Raw genomic sequence first — 12,018 nt, 5'->3', positions numbered from 1 at the left:
CAGCAATTCTGTGGGCAGAAACAAGGCAGCTTCTGAGGGAAGGAGAAAACAGAAGTGGTGAGCAAGTGACAGTGGACACCGGTGAATGCTGCATGATACACTAAGACCATAAAAAATTGAATGGCATGAAATGCCACATACATATAGATAAAGTGGTATTCATATTTCATCTGCTTCTCACAACTAGTTTCAACATCAGGAGATGGGTATAAATCAGCTCATCATATGCTTCACAGATGAAAGCAGCTGGATCATAATTTCACAACAGAGCATTTGTGGAGGGGGAGCTTGCTCTACACACATTCAAACGTGAGTACCATGGATTAGGGATTAAACATTTACTTTGTACTTTTCCAATGAGGTCAGCTGATCTAAGATGTATTATGCGTCAAAAAAGGGATTTTTTTTTTTAAATCAGTGCCCCACAATTATATATGAATCATGCATGTCATGAGCCCAATTCCTTGTAAAGTGCATTATGTTAGTGGAGCACAGAAATGCAATGCATATCAGTAAAATATGATGGCTACAACACAAACCAATTGCTATTCCTGCTTTGGCCATTTCATTTTTTCAGCTTTGAAGTAATTGAAATTTTGAAATCACTAAATTTGCGTGGAAGATAACAGCATTGAACTGTTCTTATTTTAGTGCTTTACTTTCTTTCGACAGCTGGCATCTCCCTGACTGCAGGTAAGCAAAGCAGAATATAGGAATCATGTTCCATTTGATTAGGCTTTGATCTTATTTTAAAATATAATTATAACATGAAAGACTACAGAGTTATTAGCCATATTAGACCAATTAAATTCAAAAATCTGCTGTAACCATGTAGAAAAACTGAAAATACATTTTTTTTTAAATGTGTGCTGCCACAGTGCAAAAGTATGCTCGTAACCTTAAATATTAACTAGGCAATTTCCCAGCAGCTATTAAACATAATTTAAATAGGTTAAAAATAAACTTATCTCCTACTTATTTGCATTTTGTTGTTCCATGCATCAGTGCATTTTTGCAATGTCTTTTCTCTTCTAACATTCAACTTGCTGTCCTCAGTTTATCTTTGTATTCACTTCGTGATTTCTTGCATTGATTTCAAGTATATTTACTTTTATTGTGCTATTTAATTAGGTGCTCGTATGTATTTAAATTATGCACTTACCCAAGAGCAAAAATTGAGATTAAATCAGAGTTCTATTTTTTCACTGAAGCAATTCACTGTATTTTTGATAAAGAACCTTGGGAAGAAAGTGAATAGTCAAGTCTATGAATTGTGGGGGTCAGGACAGAGCAAAGGGAAACAATAAGATCTCAAAGCAGGAGCAGCAGGGGCAGCAAACAGCACAGAATTTAGCGAAATGGATGGAAAGGCTGATATCAGGTAACACACTGTTACGAATGAGCTTCCATTTTTAAAAATATTTATTTTGAGGACTTATGTTCAAACTGAAAAGATTCCATGGATGTGTTTTTTTTTACCAAGTTCACCGACAGGATCAGATGTTGTTTGAAAGCCACCTGTTCTGGAGGCCACCCGTGATTTGTGCTCAGAAAACAGCAGAACCCTTGGTGAGCTGGAAAGAAAACGGTTACAGAGAAGTGTTATGAAACTGATTCTGTTTTTGTTGAAAATAGTTTTTAAAGAAATTTATAGTTAAACTGAATAAGTTTTGGACTAGTTTTTTTTTACAAAAGAGAGCCATCAAGAGTGCACTGAAGGAAAAGCATTGGCAACAATGTTACTGGTTGTCACATGACTCAAGTTAAAGATAGAACAGAAACCCTAGTAACAGAGGGCAGAGAAGTTACAAGCATCCCTTGATTGGACAAGCCCAGTGGCAGCTAAGCACACCTGGGATGGGCATAAAACTCATAAGCTTTTTGATTGTTGGGTCATTGTATGTTTAACCTCTGGAGTGAGGGGCTGATAAAGTCAAGTCTGCTGAAGAAGTGTAAAAAGGAGAGAAGGTCACAACCCAGCTCACTTTCCAGTACCTCTGAAGGACCCTGAGAAATCCACTGTATCAATTCATCTCATTTCCTGTCTTTGAAGAAAGCTTGCTAAATTACTTTTCAATGCCACCTGAAAAGAACTGTTCTAAGCGATCTCAGTGACCTATGTGTATTCAGCAGTTAGGCTGTATGCCAGTTTAGGAACAACATATCTCATTTGCTGTTTTCTTCAAAAATTAGCAAGTAATCTGCCCAAGTTTTTTTTTTGTCTATAACACAGCTCTGAATTTACAAAAATCCCTTTTCATTTTTTTCAGTTAACAGGATATGTGTGTGTGTCTGAAGGGACTAAGGTTAAAAAAAAGGATCTTTAAAATTTTGTTCTGTATGTTTATGTTTTAGTTCATTACTAGTTAAGACTTGTTTTATAATAAACTGATAATTTTGTTGTTCATTAAAGAAACCTGGCTAGTGTGTTCTATTCTGGGAAAAATAGAGTATATGATTTACCGTATCGATAAGTGGCAAAATTTAAAATAATATGTTGTGACCTGTGGATGAGCGGAATTAGAATGAACAGTGAACTCCTCCCACCTCGGCAGTAACAATATTAATTGGGGGCTCTCGATAAACCCAATGCCAATGACGTACATTTGTAAGTGGGGTAATAATAATTGAAAAAGAAAAAAAAAGAAACAGGTTTCTTGTGCAATAGAGTAAAGTTTACACCATAGGAATGTCTTGAAGTGTTGATGCGATTTTTCTGGGGAAGGAAGATGTATCTCTGAGAGATTTGAGACACTTAACCAAGGTTAAACTAAAGGATTTGGCAGAACTGTTGGTGTTAGAATTAAAACCAGGAGCTAAGAAAGCAGACATAATTGAAGTAATAGCACATCATTTGAAACTGGTAGAAGAAAGTAAGCCAGAGAGTAGTGCAGTTAAATTAGCTAAAATTCAGTTACAGATGAAGCAGCTTGAGCAGGAAGAAGAATTGAGAAAACTTGAGCTTGAGGAAAAATTAATTTAAAAGCACTTGAACTAGAATTGCAAAGAGAAAGAGAGAGAGAAGGCAGGGAAGTTGAGATTAGAAAGTTGGAACTAAGTCAAAAGAGTGGTCTTGACTCCAGTGAAAGTTCTGGTGAGGAAAGATCTGTCTCCAGCTCAGGACACAGTGGAGAGCTGCTTGCATTTATGCAAGCACCACCCCCGCCCCCCACCAAAATTTGAAGAAAGGGACGTAGAGGCAATTTTAATTTCTTTTGGAAAAACAGATGAAGTGGCCAAAGAATAGCTGGACATTGCAAAGCAGGTTGATGGGCAAAGCTCATGAAGTTTATGCCATGCTTTCTGAGGAGGCTTCTGCAGATTATGAGATGGCAAAAAAGGCTAGTCTCACTGCATACGAGTTAGCTCCTGAAGCTTATTGTTACGACTAGATCAGAAAGGTGTCTAGGGGTCCCTCTCAGCCTTCACCTGGTCTTACCATAACAGGGTTTAATTTTAAACACACTGTTCTTAGCTTCTACTTAATGAATCCTTGTTCATCGCTTTCCAATTGTTGGGCAAAAAAACAAGCACAAACAGGCTTTCTTAGGTTTAAAGAAGAAAAATTGAAGTTTATTAAACTTGAAATCTAATTTAGTTAACACCTACGGATACACGACACGCCCCACGCTCGCATGCATACGTGATACACACATGCAAATAGAGTCAGAACACAGCAGAAGAAAAATAAAGTGGAAATGCCTGAGGCAATATCTGAAGAGTTGTTGTTATGGTTCTTTGAGCTCACTGTAGAGTCCTTGATTGTAGTTTGATCTTGCTTTTCATTGGGGCCCAGTATTCTTCTTAAACCTTGTTTGCTGTAGGAGACTTTTCTCTCTCAGGGTTCATGTGTCTTCAGTGGATTCAGAGGTTTGTGAGAAAGAGAAGGGAGCAGACAGGAGCGAGGTCTTCTCAGTCCAGGAGCAAACAGATACTATGCCCAAACTGTTTGTACAAATTCAAAACCTCAGGTTGCCCAGCAGCTTAGTCATGTGACTAGCTGGTTTGACCATGTAGTAGCTTCACCAGTCGTGACAGAAAAAACAAATGAAGTTAAAGAGACAGAACAATTACAGGAAAAGGTTCCAGAAATTTTTCCTTCATGTGTAGTAACCCGAGCAATGGCTAAACAAATTCCACTGTCGGAGGTAAAATTGGCACCATGACAGCTATTCGGCTATCTGAAACTTTCTTTGGGGATTTGGATAAACCAAAGGAAATATTTAATAAGTCTTCTCTGATCACGGCTCAGCAAGCTGATCCAGTGATCCAGAGTTCAATAAAGTGGGCAAATTATTTGATTGACACCCTAGATCACCAAAAAAAGAACTGGCTGTGTCATATCAACATAATGAAATATTATCATCGCTGGGAGGAGGATAAGCAAGTACAGGTATGTCAGGTCATAGGGACAGTACGGATAAAACAGATAGTGAGGATGAGTCAGAGGGAGGTATATACAATTCTCAAATTGAACCTCCTACTATCTGGTTTGCTAATACTGAATTGCGAGGGAGATTGGACACTATGCTTTCATATTTAGATGCAAACCAACAAGAAGAATTAACAAGGCTACTCACAGCATTTAAAAGAGTCTGTAGGGATAAGCCAGGATGTACAACCTTAGCCACACATGATGTGGATATAGGGGAATCCATTCCTATAAAATAGCATTCTTAACTCTTAACTCCAGAGAAGCAGCCCCAGGTAAAAGCAGAAATCCAATACATGCTGGAGAACCACTGAATAGAACCCAGTCAAAGCAGCTGGAGTTCACCAGTTGCATTTGTGCCTAAACCTGACAGTTCAACCAGACTTTACATAGACTACAGGAAAGTTAATGCAGTAACAAAGGCAGAATCCTAACCAATCGCTTGCTTGGAAGACTGTATTGATAGAGTGGGCATTGCCATGTTTCTTACAAAAATAGATGTGTTAAAGGGATACTGGCAAGTTCCTTTATCACCCTGAGCTAAAGAAATATCGGCTTTTCTCACACCAGCCTGTCTTTGCCATTGCCGCGTGATGCCATTCGGGCTAAAAAATGTCCCAGCAACATTTCAGAGACTAATGACGCAATTAGTAGCCAGTATTCCTAACTGTGTAGTTTACCTTGATGATGTGCTGGTCTATCGTGACACTTGGAAAGACCACTTGGAGCAACTAGAAACTCTGTTCAAAAAATTATAATTGGCTGATTTAGTAATAAACCTTGCCAAAAGTGAATTTGCAAAAGTGAGAGTGACCTACCTCAGGCATATAGTAGGGCAAGGACAAGTGTTGCCAAGAACAGCAAAAGTGCAATAATATAAAAGCAAAATACTGCAGATGCTGGAAATCTGGAATAAAAACAAGAAATGCTGGAAATACTCAGCAGGTCTGCAGCATCTGTGGAGAGAGAAGCAGAGTTAACATTTCAGGTCAGTGACGCTGGCAAAGGTTAGAAATGTAATAGGTTGTAAGCAAATAAAGTGGGGGTGGGGCAAGAGATAACAAAAGTAAAGATGTTGATAGGACAGGGTCACAGAGAATAACTGACCAGAAGGTCATGGAGCAAAGGCAAATGGTATGTTAATGGTGCGTTGAAAGACTCAGAGCAAAAGTACAAGCCTTGGCGCAGTTCCCTAGCCCTAAGACTAAGCAAGAAATTATGAGGTTTTTGGGGATGTGTAGTTTCTACCAGAAGTTTGTACCAAATTTCAGCACGGTAGCTGCTCCACCAACAGATTTGCTACAGAAAAAGAAAACCAAGGTAGTGCAGTCAGGGGAGTGCCAGGCATCTTTTGAAAAGCTGAAGGCTATTTTAACTAATGAACTAGTGTTGATTGCTCCAAATTTCACTAAGCCCTTCAAGGTTGTCAGGCAAGTCCCCACCTGCCAAGAATGAGGAAAATTAATTTAGTCACATGAACATTGATTTTAAACTGCTGATGGTGAAGCGAGAACTTGCTTTAAAAAACAATTGGAGACTTTGGCTGGAGAGAGACAGTAGCTTATCAACAGACAAGCACTTCAAAGGATAAAGGAGCTCGTCCCTGCTCCAATTTAATCCACAATGGACTTTTGATTATCAGACTTTGAAGCATTCCAGGTTAACTACTAAGATGGCCGAATATACAAACAGACGTGGTCGGGCCGGTTTGGTCACATGACTGACTGACCGTTGGAGTTTTTTGAATTTGAGCTTCCAACAGGGAATTTGAAATCAGAAAGCTGTTTTTCTCCTGGACTGAGAACACCTCTCTCCTGTCTTCTCGCATCTCACTCTCACCAGCTTTGGAAACTATTGAAGACATATGAACCCCACGAGAGAAAAGTCTCCTACAGTGAACAAGGTTTAAGGAGAATACTGGGTCCCAACGAAAAGTAAGAGCTGTCTACAATTAAGGGCTCTACGGCGAGCTGGAAACACAGAAACAGTAACAAGAAACCCCCTTTAGAAACTGCCTCAAACCTCTCCATTTTATTTTTCTTCTGCTCTTTTCTGTCCCTATTTGCATGTGTGTATCGCATGTGCCTGCTAGCTTGGGCGTGTCGTATATTTGCAGGTGTTAACCGTATTAGAGTTTAAGTTTAAGGTTTAATAAATTTCACGTTTGTTCTTTAAACCTAAAGAAATCCATATTATGCTCATTTCTTTGCCTTATAATTGGAAAGCTGTGAACAAGGATTCACAAAGGGGAGGCTCAAAACACAGTGTGTTTAAAATTAAACCCTGTTACAATAAGACCAGGTGAAGACAGTAAAAGACCCCTAGACACCTTTCTTAACTGGTCATAACAAAGTAGTGATTGATGCTAGAGACCTGGGGGTCGGTGCAGTCCTGTTACAAGATGATGAATACAAAGACCAGTGGGATACTTTTCAAAATACTAAATTGACACCAAAAAAGATGTTCAACAGTGGAAAAAGGAATCCTAGGTTTATTATTAGCTCTTAAGCGTTTTGAAGACTATGTCCACCACGACTACAGAGACACACTGGTATATACTGATCCTAACCCCCCTAGTCTTTGTGGAAAAATTTTAAAAAGAGAATGCCAGGCTGTTCTGAAGGAGTTTACTGTTACAACCTTATCACTTAAAGATTATCCACATGACGGGTAAAAATAAAATTATTGCAAATGCTTTATCAAACATCTAACTTTGTTCAAGTTATTTCAATGAACAGAGGATACACAGTAGAATTGTATTGACTACAAGAAAAGGGAATGAATATGAGTGTGAAAATGTGTTTTCTATTTTCCCTACGCTATGTAATGAAACACATTTAAAAATGGCGTTTCATTCCTCCGAGGGTGGAGGTGTAATGAAAGTGATTCTGTTCTTGTTAAAAATATTTTTGAAAGAAATTTATAGTTAAACTGAATAAATGCTGGACTAGTTTTTTTTTTAAAAAAGAGAGAAATCAAGGGAGCACTGAAGGAACTGGATTGGCAACAATGTTACTGGTTGTCACATGACTAAAATTACAGATAGAACAGAAACCCAGGTAACAGGAGCAGAGAATTGACAAGTGTCTCTTGATTGGACAAGCCCAGTAGCAGCAGAGCACACCTGGATTAGCAGAAAACTCACAAGCCTTTTTGGTTGTGGGTCAGTGTGTGTTTTACCTTCTGGAGTGAGTGGCTGATGAAGTCAAATCTGCTGAAGAAGTGTAAAAAGGAGAGATGACCACTACCCAGCTCACTTTCCAGCATCTCTGAAGGACCCTGAGAGGTCCACTGTGTCAATTCATCTCATTTCCTGTCTTGAAGAAAGACTGCTAAATTACTTTTCAACGCTGCTTGAAAAGAACTGTTCTAAAAGATCTCAGTGACCCATCTACGTGTATTCAGAAGTTAGAATGTATGCCAGTTTTGGAAAAACATGTCTCATTTTCTGTTTTCTTCAATAACGAGAAAGTATTTTTTGTCTGTAACAGAGCTCTGAATTTATAAAAATCTCTTTTTTTTCCAATTAACCAGTGTATATGTGTGTGTGTGTGTGTGAGTGTGAAGGGACTAAGGTAAAAAAAAAGGAACTTTGAAATTTCGATCTGTATGTTTATGTTTTACTTCATTACTAGTTAAGACTTGTTTTATAATAAACTGATAATTTTGTTGTTCATTAAAGAAACCTGGTTACTGTGTTCTATTCTGGGAAAAATCGAGTATATGATTAACCGCATTGATCAGTGGAAAAATCTAAAATAATATGTGGTGATCTGTGGTGAAGTGGGACTAGAATAAACAGTGCACTCCTCCCGTCTTGCTCATAACAGAAGTCACATGTCAAGGTTTATGGAGGTCGACCCACTGTTTGGGGTTTGAACATTGTTTTCAGTTTTAGTTTTAGTTATGGTGTGAACTGTTTGAAGACAGTTGGTGATTTCCTGCCAAGGAGAAAAAAAAACACCCAACTCACCTCCTTCTCTACTTTTTTGAAGAAATCCTGTCAAGATCCAGTGTTGAAAAAAAAATCCCTGGTGACATATAGCTCCTGAGGAGCTGAAAAGAAAAATCCTGCGATTCAAGTGTGCGCTGGCAGAAAAACCTTGATGCCATATTTCTCCTGGAAAGCCTGCTACAAATATGAGCTCGAAATATTATGGGCGGCGCAGTGGCGCAGTGGTTAGCACCGCAGCCTCACAGCTCCAGCGACCCGTGTTCAATTCTGGGTACTGCCTGTGTGGAGTTTGCAAGTTCTCCCTGTGTCTGCGTGGGTTTTCGCCGGGTACTCCGGTTTCCTCCCACCACCAAAAGACTTGCAGGTTGATAGGTAAATTGGCCATTATAAATTGCCCCTAGTATAGGTAGGTGGTAGGGGAATATAGGGACAGGTGGGGATGTGGTAGGAATATGGGATTAGTGTAGAATTAGTATAAATGGGAGGTTGATGGTCGGCACAGACTCGGTGGGCCGAAGGGCCTGTTTCAGTGCTGTATCTCTAAATAAAATAAATAAATAAAATAATTCTCGACATCCCTGGAATGGACTGCTTCTGAAACAATCCTAGTGACCAATCTCTGTATACCTGAATGCCAGACCAAAAGCAGGAAAGACGACGATGGCAATTGCCTTTCCAGCTGCAGAGATTGACTGCAAAGTCATCTGTCATGGGTCATATACTTCTTCTGTCTACTGAGCTTATGCATCATATTTGAACTGTTACTTAATAAACTACTTTAAAATTACATGAGTTCTCAACCACCTATTTTGGGTAATCTGTGACTCCCAACCTAAACCTTACACCTTCTAAACCCGCAATCTCTATCACCTAGAAGGACGAGGGCAGCAGACACATGGGAACACCACCACCTCAAGCTACCCTCCAAATCACACATCACCCTGACTTGGAAACATATTGCTGCTCCTTCACTGTCGCTGGGTCAAAAACCTGGAATTCCCCCCCTTAACAGCACCTACAGCAGATGGACTGTGGCAGTTCAAGAAGGCGGCTCACCACCACCTTCTCAAGGGTAATTAGGAATGGGCAACAAATGCTGACCTTGCCAGCGATGCTCACATCCCATATAATATTAAAAAATTCTGCATGTTGCTCCTCAGCAGCATCATCCAAAACCACAATGTCAGATTCCATTTTTTCCTGACAACACCCAAGCTCCACTTAACATGACCCCTCCACTGTCTAAATTGTCAGACCGCTTGTCCAACACAAGTATCGGATGAACAGAAATTTCTTCCAACTAAATATTGGGAGGACTGAAGCCATTGTCCTTGGAACTCACCACAAACTCCATCCTCTCCCTGGCATCCATCTGAGGCTGAACCAGACTGTTTGTAACCTTGGTGCCGTATTTGTCCCCGAGTTGAGCTTCCAACCACATATCTGCACTAAGACCGCCTACTTCTACCTCTGTAACATCACACGAGTCCATCCCTACTATAGCTCATCTGCAACTGAAACTATGATGCAAGGTCATTAATCTGAAAGATTAACTCAGTTTCTTTCTTCACATATGATGCCTGACCAGCTAAGTAGTTCCAGCATGTTCTGTTTTTATTTCATTTGCCTTGTACTTGGTGTGTGAACTCCTGTGTTATTTATTGCTCAATAAAAGTTTTGCTTTGAAATTGTTCATCTTGTGAAGGCCAGTTTCAATATGATGGCCTTGAAATTCCATGGTAATTAGAAACATAGAAAAGTTATGGCACAGAAAGGAGGCCATTCAGCCCATCATGTCCACACCGGCTGAAAAAAACTAGCTGCCCAATCTAATCCCACCTTCCAGCACCTGGTCCGTAGCCTTGCGGGTTACAGCACTTCAGATATCTTTTAAACAAGTTGAGGGTTTCTGCCTCCACCACCGATCCGGGCAGTGAATTACAGACACCTACTATCCTCTGGGTGAAAAAGATTTCCCTCATGTCCCCTCTAATCCTTCTACCAATCACCTTAAATCTGTGCCCCCTGGTAATTGACCTGTCCACTAGGGGAAACAGGTCCTTCTTGTCTACTCTATCAAGGCCATTTAGGACTGAGATGAGGAGGGATTTCTTCACCCAGAGAGTGATGAACCTGTGGAATTCTCTACCACGGAAAGCAGTTGAGGCCAAATCATTAAATACATTCAAGAAAGAGTTAGATATAGTTCTTAGGGCTAAAGGGATGAAGGGAAATGGGGAAAAAGCGGGAACAGGGTAATGAGTTTGGATGATCAGCAATGATCATATTGAATGGCGGAGCAGGCTCGAAGGGCCGAATGGCCTACTCCTACTCATATTTTTCTATGTTTCTCTATCCAATCTTTCCTCATAGCTGCAATTTTCAAGCCCTGGCAACATTCTTGTAAATCTACCCTGTACTCTCTCCAGAGGAATTATATCCTTCTTGTAATGTGGTGACCAGAACTGTACGCAATACTCCAGGTGTGGCCTACCCAGCGTTTTACACAGTTCCAGCATTACATACCTACTTTTATAATCTATACCTCAGCCAATAAAGGAAAACATACCATATGGTTTCTTCACCAGTTTATCTACCTGTCCTGCCACCTTCAGGGACCTGTGGACATGCACTCCAAGGTCTCTCACTTCCTCTACCCCTCTCAATATCCTCCCATTTATTGTGTATTCCCTTGCTGTGTTTTCCCTCCGCAAATGCATTACCTCACACTTCTCTGGATTGAATTCCATTTGCCACTTTTCCGCCCACTCACCCAAAGCTTTGATATCATTCTGGAGTCTACAGATATCCTCTTCACTACCAACTACACTGCTAATTTTTGTGTCATCTGCAAATTTCCCAATCATGCCTCCCACATTTAAATCCAAATCATTAATATATACCACAAACAGCAAGGGACCCAACACTGAGCCTGGTTGAACGCTCCTGAAACCACCTTCCATTTGCAAAAACATCTGTCGACCATTACCCTTTGTTTCCTGTTACTGAGCCAATTTTGGATCCAAGTCGCCACATTCCCCTGTATCTCATGGGCATTTACTTCTTTTAATTCTTTTAGTCTTTCACCATAACTTCAGAAGTAGCAGTATAACCATCAGAAAAATGGTGGAGACCCAGTTGCATCAGACCTCTGCCATTTACTGGAGTTCCTTTAGTGCCTTGCAAGGGGCGGAACTTTTGTCCAACCCTCACAAATCAAACAACTACCAAGAAGGGAGGTGTAGGATTTCCTTTAAGTCAAGTATTTCTATTCCTCAGGCTCATTCGAGAGCTGGCATTTTAATGCTGACCATTGCGTTAAATACACGAAACTTAGTACACTACACAAGGGAATATGTGGGCCCAACTTGAGGGATTCATGTCAGGCAAGTGGTCTAGACTCCCAAAGGTTCAAGCTGCCATTTTGGAAAAAAAAATCTGAGCTTCTCTCCCCTGCTTGTTCAGGGGGCAGATCAGATGATTGCTGGGCAACCAACACCCCTCTCCCCCGCCTACCCCATCCCAAGGGTACACTAATTTTTTTAAAATTCATTTTTGGGATGTAGGCGTCACTGGCCAGGCCAGCATTTATTGCCCTTCCCTAATTGCCCTTGAGAAGGTGGTGGTGAGC

At 40.3% G+C, this 12,018-nt stretch overlaps 1 protein-coding gene and 1 long non-coding RNA gene across 2 annotated transcripts in view; one reads left to right on the top strand and one right to left on the bottom strand.

The window, feature by feature from the left end:
- The window catches only part of ppfia4 (PTPRF interacting protein alpha 4), a 907,198-nt gene that overhangs the window by 415,242 nt on the left and 479,938 nt on the right, over nucleotides 1-12,018 (bottom strand). The window lies entirely within an intron of this gene.
- Nucleotides 476-2,295, top strand: LOC137383838 (uncharacterized). The gene is made up of 3 exons (XR_010977476.1): nucleotides 476-693; nucleotides 1,212-1,381; nucleotides 1,484-2,295. It is a non-coding gene; the product is annotated as an uncharacterized lncRNA (long non-coding RNA).

This window comes from Heterodontus francisci, chromosome 25 (assembly GCF_036365525.1).
Source record: "Heterodontus francisci isolate sHetFra1 chromosome 25, sHetFra1.hap1, whole genome shotgun sequence".
NCBI lineage: Eukaryota > Metazoa > Chordata > Chondrichthyes > Heterodontiformes > Heterodontidae > Heterodontus > Heterodontus francisci.
The sequence above is the reverse complement of the archived record's forward strand: the minus strand, read 5'-3'. Positions and strand labels throughout refer to the sequence as shown.